The following is a 9,837-nucleotide window of genomic DNA, read 5'->3' as shown; positions in this document are numbered from 1 at the left end:
GATAAAGTGCACGCGTACCGAGCGAAAATTCAAAGTCGATTTTCTCGAAAACAACGCCTCGAACGAAAAATTTTTATTCTATATCTTCGACTTCTTTTTTCGCGTAGAATCATCCCCTTTCCGCTTGTACCACCAGTTACCAACCACCCTGTATTAGGTGTATTATATAAAATATTTTGAAATTTCATTGGCACGGAAATGAAACGGGAGACTATTGTAAATACGTTAGTAAAATTTAGTCGTCTCTCGTTAGAGCATGATGACACTTGACTAATAGCAGTGGTTAGCGCCTTAGGTTACGAACGTTCGGGACCCTGATTCGAATCTCGGCGCCCATAGTCCGATTTTTCTTCCATGGCACATAAACCAGAAGAAAGCAGCAGTAGTTAATAAGCGACATCTACATCAGCAGCAGCAGCAGCACTATCGCGATGACTACTATTACACCTAACCTATATATGTACTAACCCTTAGTTTTTTGACTTGTCATGCTAACATTTTCGACTTATTTCTTCATGAAGCATCTCTTGCTCGGTTGTATCACCAGTTACCAGATATTCCACTTTACGAAAAATCGTAATTTTTCTATGCATATTAATTTATAAAGTTGATAACATTTTTTCAGGGGTTCAAGTACAGATTATGCTAAACTAGTCATTTTTTCAGAAACTTTACAATATTTTATTATTTCAACCATTATAAATCATTATTTTCGCACAATTCGTACAGCTAACAGCCAATCGATTGTGCTTAATTAAAGTTTGTTACCTCCAAATAAAAACTCGATCGAGAAGCAATCTTTTGTGCCCATTACACCAAAATCACACGGTTTTAGTGGTACTAGATCAGGTTCGAAGGACCACGAAGTTCTTGCCAAAAGTAGAAGGTGGACGACGACAGAATGGAATTGCGTGTATCGGTTCGTTGCCAGTTGTAAGGCGGTACTGGCGTCAACGGTCGCTAACGACGGTGACGACGACCTCCACGAAATCAATCTATCGTATAAAAAGATTGGCACGCAATACAAATACCGGTGACAAGCCAGTCTTCTGAATGGATCGTATTTTGTTCCCAATGGACAGCAGTTCCTGAATGAAACGAAAATGGATGGAACTCTGAGCTGCCTTTTTTTTTGTTTTTTCGTTAAACTTGTACTTTCGTAGAAGTTATGGTATGAGTTTGCGTAAGTTGTATCGATACTGATGGAGTTTGCATGCATTTGACTGATATTTAACGTAACGGGTGTTGCTATGGAACTTTGTAAACTATTGTTTTGGAACTCGTCTCGCTATCACATATTTGGAATAACATTAAATCTTAAATGCACGTAAGTTTTCCAGCTATGTATAATAAAACTATTGTAAACAATACGAATTGCCAATTTTTATACTATAGGAAATATTACAATTCATATGTAAATTACAATTACATATGTACATAACATAATAAATGTTACATGTATATGTTGTAACATTCTGTATAACATGACCCTTACTTTTTATAAACTCAAATAACTAGACTATGGACGTTTATGCATTTGTAGAAAATTGAAATGTACAGAAAATTTCAGATTGCACGTAATATGCGAAGATATACACAAAATATAGAAAGTAAAGTACTTGTTATAATATCGAGTAGACGAAACAAGTTCGTATTTACATTTGACCTTTTTAATTACACCAATAAAAATATGAATTTGCATAAACATTCAGTCTACAAATAGCAAGAACTTTAAAGAGTACGAATAAATTCAGTAAAATGATTACATTTCTATTGTTAATACATCAGTAATTTTCAATCATAATTCTATTAAACTCGAGTTACTAAACTCGAGTTTACAAGTAAACTAAACTTCATATATACGAGATAACTTCAGTATCACTCTGCATATAATAACATCAATAATATTCAGAAAGGACAAAATGATGTTTTATTATTAGATGGTGATTTTGCTTGATACGCTTTTCTGATTCATTATAATCTTCAATATTTTCTAAATATTTTCTTGCCATTCACCTTTATTATTCCTCTAGTTTGTTTGTTGATATATGCCTATATCATTATTAAAAAAATAGAAGCTAATTTAGCGTGGCAAATATATCGTGAAAACGGTTCAAACAGATTAGTTTTTCCTAACTTCATTTTAGATTTTTGGTTTTATATTAATGTAATATATATTATAATATATATATATTATATACATAGTATTATATATTATAAGTTTCTGCTTATTGTTTCTAATGAAAATTAACGATACAGACATTCTTTTTCTGAGTGAGCATTTTTTATTACTATAAAAGACATTTTTACCTATCACACTGATGACATTTAAATTAACTCCTAAAATTTTATGTATCCATAGAGGAACACTTTGTTCAAGCGAACTTCAGGAATAAGTATTCGCAAAGTTGTAAGAAGTCAAAATTTTGATGTCACGCGTGTTTTCAAAGAAATCTCCGTCAGGCCACGCGTGCAGCAGTACCAAGCGTTCTCTGCTAGGAGCTCCCATCGATACTTTAGTAATGCGAATCGCTCAAGCGGTAGTCTCAAGAATGATCTTTCGTTTCGTTTGTTCGCAACGTTAAAACCACTAGCTGCTGTTGAATATAACGAAGGAAAGTGTGCTATAGATTATTCCGACCAAATGGTTTCTCATGCCACCACAATTAGAAAAGGAATCAAATGGTACGGAAAACTTGGCATTCGATTCTTTCTGGGAATTTCTGTTGTAAACGCTTTGACGGTTTACAAAATTGCAACAAGGAAAAATATAAATATTAGAATATTTAGACGATTATTAGTTGCAAAATTATTAAGGTTGTCTGAAAATACAAAAAATCCTTGTCTTCGACGGAGTCGGCATAATATCGCCGTTCGGAAAAACGATTCCGGAAGAAGCATTAGACGCGCGTGCAAACTACGTTATGCGAATAAAAGACGTCGAATGGACCGAACAAAGGCACAAGAGTATTTGAAGAAAACGACAACTTATTGTCCAAATTGTCCCGACCAACCTCAACTATGTATAGAATGCTTTAAAGTTTTACATTCTAATAATTTTTTTAACAAACCATTTTCATATTTTTATTTTATAACAATTCAATTATTATTACAATCAATTGTTAATTAACAATTTATTATTATGGAATATCTTTTCAAGTACCTACAACGATCCTTTGCAAGTAGTCAAATAAACGACACCCGAATATGAGTGTCGTGGCGGTCAACGTGATATGCGTTTTGAGTGTTTTTGTTTTGGTTGAGTATTTTGAGTTTAGATCTACGCAAACTACACGAACAAATTTTCATGGAAATTGATAAATATTTACAAGAAAGATTAACAAAGAAATTATAATTTTTCATATAGTATTCAAACAAATGGATTTTGTTAGAATGTAGTTACATAACCAGATTCGTCGTTTAACAACAGAACATTTTTCCCTTAACATAATTCCTTTGTCTCAAGTAGTTTCATATTTGTACGCGCGCGTGTGTGTATCTAATGTCGATGACAAGTAAACGATACTTTACTCCACGAATGCTTGCAGATGCTGACGAGTCGAAAACTCAGACGAGATTGTTGTTTTCGAATGCTGAGAGACTAAATGATTCTTATTCCAGGACTAATGAAGAAATTGTTTATGATTCGAATGTTCGTACAAGACTGATCGTGTTAAACTCAATTGTGTCAAGGCAAGAACGGTAGATCCGAAAATATGTGTGCTAATTGATTTTTACTGAACTCAAGAAAATGGCCAATCAGCATACTCGCTCGCTGTCCGTCAACCACTGCACTTCCGTGCGTGTGAAACGCGGGAGACCATCGTCTGGAAGAAAGTGAGCGATATCTGGCCGAGCGTGAGGTTCCAAATTTAATTAGAGAAAGATCGAATTCCTTTCGAGTGGCCCATGGTCGGAGCTAAATTATGTTTCGCAAGTAACCGCGTTTATGATACATTCGGATGTTAAGAATACAATGTACTTGAAAAATGAAAAGTACTGCTACAAAAGGAATCATTCTAACTGTGAGTGCCAACCAGAATACAATAAACATGGAAAATTAAAAGCACTGTTAAGAAATCATTCTAAGTGTTAATTTTACGTGGTGTTTAAATGACTTGGCGTTTACTTTCTATAGGCCACCGAAGTGAGGCGACGCTTCCTTGAAGAATCTCTAAATCTTAATTGTCTTTCCGGCAAAGGGCCAGCAACTCAATATTGGTACCAACGAAATTCGTCCCGTTATACGAGTAAATGTTACCCACACATTTCACGACGAATCGTTCTAGCTTGGCGATGAATGCGTCAGTGGGCAGATCGCTCACTGCCCCGAGATGAACAACCTTCGTGGCCAGACAGATGAAAAGGGTAACGTAGACCTTTATGCGTATTCGAATGCGATGTCGCGCTAGTCGACTCCGCGGTTTACGAAGGACCGACCTTCCATCATGCTGATAGCAAGCAGCTGTCCCATGACGTACTCGGTGGATGCATTGGTGAATGGTTCTGCGCGTGGTGCTCTTGTTGTCAATAGACTAATACGAATGTTGTAAAGAGATAGTGTGCGCGAATGTACACATCTTGAATGACAAGGTCGAATGATACGAAGACCTTTTGCCATAAGAATGGGATGGCTTTGGACATACGGAAGGTTCAAGTGTCATAATCTTCGTCCAACACGCAATATTCCCCTGTCATCAAGGAATATATGAAACGGGAGAAGTTTCCTTTCCACATGCAGTTCCTCTCCAGTCGCGAACGCGCGCATTTCTTTTCCAAATACCCAAGAACGAACGACTTGCAGCCTCAGAACGTTTTTCTCCTGGATCTCTCGTACAGTTAGAGGACCCCGGGTACGATGTTTCGGATGGAAGCGCAGACAATAGACAATGATTCGCCGAAGTTTATCAATAAACAAGTAGCGTGCGAGTAACCCGTCGCACGAAACCGCGATTCTGAGGCATGTAAGCTGTTTGAGTTACGGTGATATCACGAATTTCGATTTCGACTACTTTTTTTCAGCTTTCTATGGTCATCCTAGTCCATGGCACCAGTGCGACAAACGAGAAATTGACTGTATATTAATCTTTTTGACAACAAATCCGCCGAATTATCTTGGGATCTGGTGTGTTGCCATCTTGAAACACCGATCCTCGCCTGAACGTCTGCTACACGGTTGACTACGAATGTCTTCGCCGCGCGAGGTTCCTTGTTGATCCAGTCCGGGACAATTGTCGAGTCCGTCGGGAGGTGAATATTGTAGAAGCGTTGGATGATAATTTTTCCTACGGTGGTGAACAGCGATGCGAGAAGCGCTGCGTCGCAAAATTCTGAAGAAAAGCTGATGCTCTTGAGTGATCTTTGTGAGTGAAATCTGTTTGTAATGGAAATTATGCCAGACCGTGCAATTTGATTCGGTTACTCAATCCCCGTCTATTCGCGTCGCGTCGCGATATGATTTAGATGAGCCTTTCGAATTGTCTTCAGTCGCTGTTCGATGAGCCTTCGAGGAATCTTCGATATGGAAAGGCTTCGTGATGTCTTTCTTTACAAATCTTCCAGGACGATTTGTCCTGCGTCTGGGTTGTCGTGACGATCATGGAGTAAGCGCACTCCATGGTCCGCGATGGTGATGGCAATATGCGCGTGCATTTCTTGCTTCTTGGAGCGGACGAAGGAATCCGCGATGTTCGTCTTCTTGCGTTGTTCCCAGCTGACCCGCAGTTTTTCGACATATTCGCGGAAATATGTGAATACGCGCGATAGCAGATCGGTTAATCGGTTCACGGCTGTTGAAACAAAGTGCTCCAAAGGTAGTACCTCATACGAAGGTATACCTCATCGAGCTGAGGCATCTTTGTGTCCATGGACAAGTAATCACAACTGACCAATAGATTGTTCCGGGTCACCCCGATTCATCCCAATGCACGCAGAGATAAAATCGGCGCCTGCATGTAGTTTACGAAGTCGTGCATCGACGCCGATGAGTCGTCAATCATTTCCAGCATGTCGATTAATAACGTGGCGTGGCGAAGAACAATCACGCGTTCATTGTCGTATGCGTCAAACAGCTGTTCCCTGGCTGCTGTATAGTTATCCTTGCTAATTGTGAAGGACTCTATTGGCGATTCCGCTCTTCCAGATACAGACAGATGAAGGTAGTTAAACTTTTGGGTATTACTCAAATCCGGATATGAATGGATCATGTTCAAGGACGAATACTTGAATGTAATCAATTTTCAAGCTTGCCATCGATTTTGGCAGATGTACACATATGGTCGCAGAAGTATTCGCGGCGGATGCAACTGTGGTGGGTAAAACGTTATTGGAGCGATTAATTGAGACGAAGGAAAGTCGTTCCAGCTTTAGCAACATGGTGATGGCGGTCGTGATGGCGTCGCCAAAAATCCAAGTTATTCCACTGTCCCATCTCATCCATGTCTTCGGCGAGTCTGAGCTTGTCTCGAATATTTTTGAATATTCAAACTATTTTCGTAAATTCTCGATGCGTATACGAATCTTGGCGCGTCCATTATTGCTATCGACAAATGTTTCGATGTATTTATTGAAGGACGTTAATTGCGCTTTGAATGTGAGTTGCTTATTTTTAGGTTCACGTATACTTTCGTCGACACTGTTATTTACGGGCAAAGACATTTTCGAACGGAAATATATTTACGTATATTACGAAGGAAATGGACAACGAAATTCCTCATCACTAAGCAGTGATTAATTTAGGATATGATCGGTAATCGAAACGAGCTTACCTTGACCTGAGCTCGCTTGCCTTCCTTATTGGTTAGAGATAGTCACCTTCTTCGTCCTTAGTGTCGCTGACTGTTCTTCGATTTTCCGACCAGATTTTCTGCATCTCCTTGGGCTTCTCCTTTTCGAAGAACCACAAAGTATACACGCGTATATATGTGTCGGATGTCGATGACACTGCTCTGCACTTGTCAACAGAGGAATTAACCTGAAGTAACTGATTCACGAGGAATGGTTGAATGAGTGATGAACTATGAATGACACTAAGGGTTGCCCTTCTCCGAACGATGAGATGATTTCGAACTCCCTGCAACTGCTAAGATGAGATTTACGAGTGATCGTTGCGAACAATTAAACGATACTTCACTTTCCGACTCCTGAGGATTAACTCCGATTCGAAATGTAAAATTCGTCCAGGACTGAAAACTGATCGTGTCAAGTGATTAAACGACACTTTGCTCTACGAATGCTTGAAGATCGTGTCTGCAACTGGCGGGCTCGCATGATACTTTACTTCGCGATTGCTTGAAGGGAATCCTGAATTCGGACGAGACTGTTCTTTCCGAATGCTAAGAAATTAAAACGATTCTTATCCCACGATTCGTGGAGACGCTGTTAACGATTCCAATGCTCGTGCAAGACTGACCGTGCTAGAATCAACGGGGCAAGATTCAAAAATGGAAATCCTGAAAATATACGTGCTGATTAATTTTCATCGAGCGCAAGAAGGTGGCTAATCAGTATGGTCGCTCGCTGGCCATCACTCACTGCTCACATGCTCCGTATGTGCAAAACGCGGGAGACTCTTGACGGGAAGAAGATGAGCGATACTTGGACGAACGTGAGATTTCGAATTTAATTAGGTACGAGCATTTATGATACGTTCGGCTATTAAGAACACAATATACTTGAAAAATTAAAAGTACTGTTGTAATTGGCAAAAGGAATCGCTCTAATTGTATGTGCTAACATCCCGACTCTAAAATAGGCTCTTGACTACGAAAGTGAGCGCCATAAATTACGAAAATTCTTACGTTTTCGTTCCTTCAGACGGATCCATATTCTGGAAAAGATATTTTCGATCCTACGTTAAAGTGCTGTTTTCGCCTTCTAAACGTAAACAGTTGCCGATAACGATAAATAAATGTCGAATATTTTTAGCTGCACTATGAATCTGCAAAGTTTCATCGAAATCGGCGTGTGTTGTGCTTGGCTGGTGTCCCTTGCAATTGTGAGACATTTAGATTATACATCGAAGATTATGATATAAATATAATTTGCCTATAGATATACTCCTCGGCGCGATTTATTTACTTATATCCTTAAGAGCTTATAAGGATATTATGATAGTCGGCTAATATCCATCACCCTGAGTCATACTGTCTTTTTATTGTCGCATTTAGTAATGTTTTCAAGTATCTTCCAAAAATTACGCGAATCTTTGATCTTCTCCAATATAATGTCCAGTCTGGTCTTTGCATAACTCTCCTTTTAAAATATCGTCTTTTTAATTTTATTTCTTGCTGAAAATTGCATTAATTTAAATTAGGGCAGTCCCTTATCGAAAAAGTATATCTAGTTGTTCAATGGTATAAAACTTCATACCTATAATAAACTTCCGAAAAGGGTCGAATGTAAAGATTCAGAATTTTTGAATAATTTCATATGTAAAACATCACACAGTATGAATACATTCGAATACACAACAGAGCATAGCAACGTTTATGTGTTTAACTTTTAATAGTGTAAAAATATAACGAGAAATTCAGAACAAACAACAATTTAGCTCCTATTGAGTTTTCTATAATTTTACTTTCTTAAATTTTATCAATTCATAACGTAGTTTCAAAATTAAAGTTTCTCTTGAAAATTGAGTTTTATTTTAATATAATTTTTACTCCGATTTCTTCCAAATTTCTAACTATTACATATTTAGAAAATAATTATTTCTTTTAGATTTTCTTTTAATCTTCCACAATGATACTGGATGGTCATCGAGCGAGCAAACCTGAAAAAGTGAACCGCAGTATTTTCGAAACGACAGCGTAAAATGCAGCCGACGATTGGAACATGATCGAAATCCGAAAAACCAAAAGTATGTTAATTATTTCTCATATTTCTGTAATCAAATGTTTTATCGAGTAAAAAAGATATGTACATACTTTAAAATGTTTCTCGGGAATAAATGTTAATAATCATGTTACATGTAATTTTGAGATGTGAAATTTATATGCAGTACTATGTATACTAATTTGCCCGAGTTACTTCCGTGCTACACTGTGAGGAGGTGAATGCTTAATGGCACAATATAACAGCAACATACATAAGTGGATCTTACCTGTTAACTTGTTGACTAGAAACGACAACTTGATTTGTCATTCAAATTATCCATGTTTTAATACGTGATAATTTACTTATTCATAAAGGCTTTGTTCTTTTACTGCGTCGTTGTGTTTGTATTAAATAGTGGAACAGTTACACATATCTGAAAGTGTGCAGTCTGTGCACTGACCGATAGCCAATTTTCTTCTAGTTACATATCTGTGTGGTCCAATGTGTATACAATGGCGGGTTGGAATGAATCAAAATATACAAGTAAAGCATGTAAAATTTGAAAATATAATATATGCACATATTGAGAAATATCTCCTGTACAAATATATACAGGGTGGTTGATAACTGGTGGTACAAGCAAAAAGGGGGTGATTCTACGCGAAAAAGAAAGTCGAAAATATAGAATACAAATTTTTCGTTCGAGGCTTCGTTTTCGAGAAAATCGACTTTGAATTGTCGCTCGGTACGCGTGCAGTTTATCACGTCTCGTTATAACGGATCTTACTGTAGATCGTTGTCTCGATGGAAAAATTAAAAAAAAAAATTAAAAATAATGTTTATTCTATATTTTCGACTTCTTCTTTCGCGTAGAATCACCCCCTTTCCGCTTGTACCACCAGTTACCAACCACCCTGTATATAACGCATGAATTACATGTAAGTATATGTGTTATGTGCAATATGGAAGTGGATATGTGCCTAGATAATGGATTCTTTAGTTATTTACACATTATGATTA

The 9,837-nt window shown here is 37.7% G+C and overlaps 1 long non-coding RNA gene across 1 annotated transcript; it reads right to left on the bottom strand.

Moving 5' to 3' along the window:
• Positions 1-2,529: 2,529 nt before the first annotated feature.
• LOC112213911 lies at positions 2,530-2,702 on the bottom strand. The gene is made up of 2 exons (XR_002947821.2): positions 2,665-2,702; positions 2,530-2,624 (listed from the first exon to the last, which is right to left on the bottom strand). It is a non-coding gene; the product is annotated as an uncharacterized LOC112213911 (long non-coding RNA).
• Positions 2,703-9,837: the final 7,135 nt, after the last annotated feature.

Source organism: Bombus impatiens, unplaced genomic scaffold (genome assembly GCF_000188095.3).
Source record: "Bombus impatiens unplaced genomic scaffold, BIMP_2.2 scf_2094, whole genome shotgun sequence".
Classification (NCBI taxonomy): Eukaryota; Metazoa; Arthropoda; class Insecta; order Hymenoptera; family Apidae; genus Bombus; species Bombus impatiens.
This window is presented reverse-complemented; position numbering and strand designations above follow the sequence as displayed.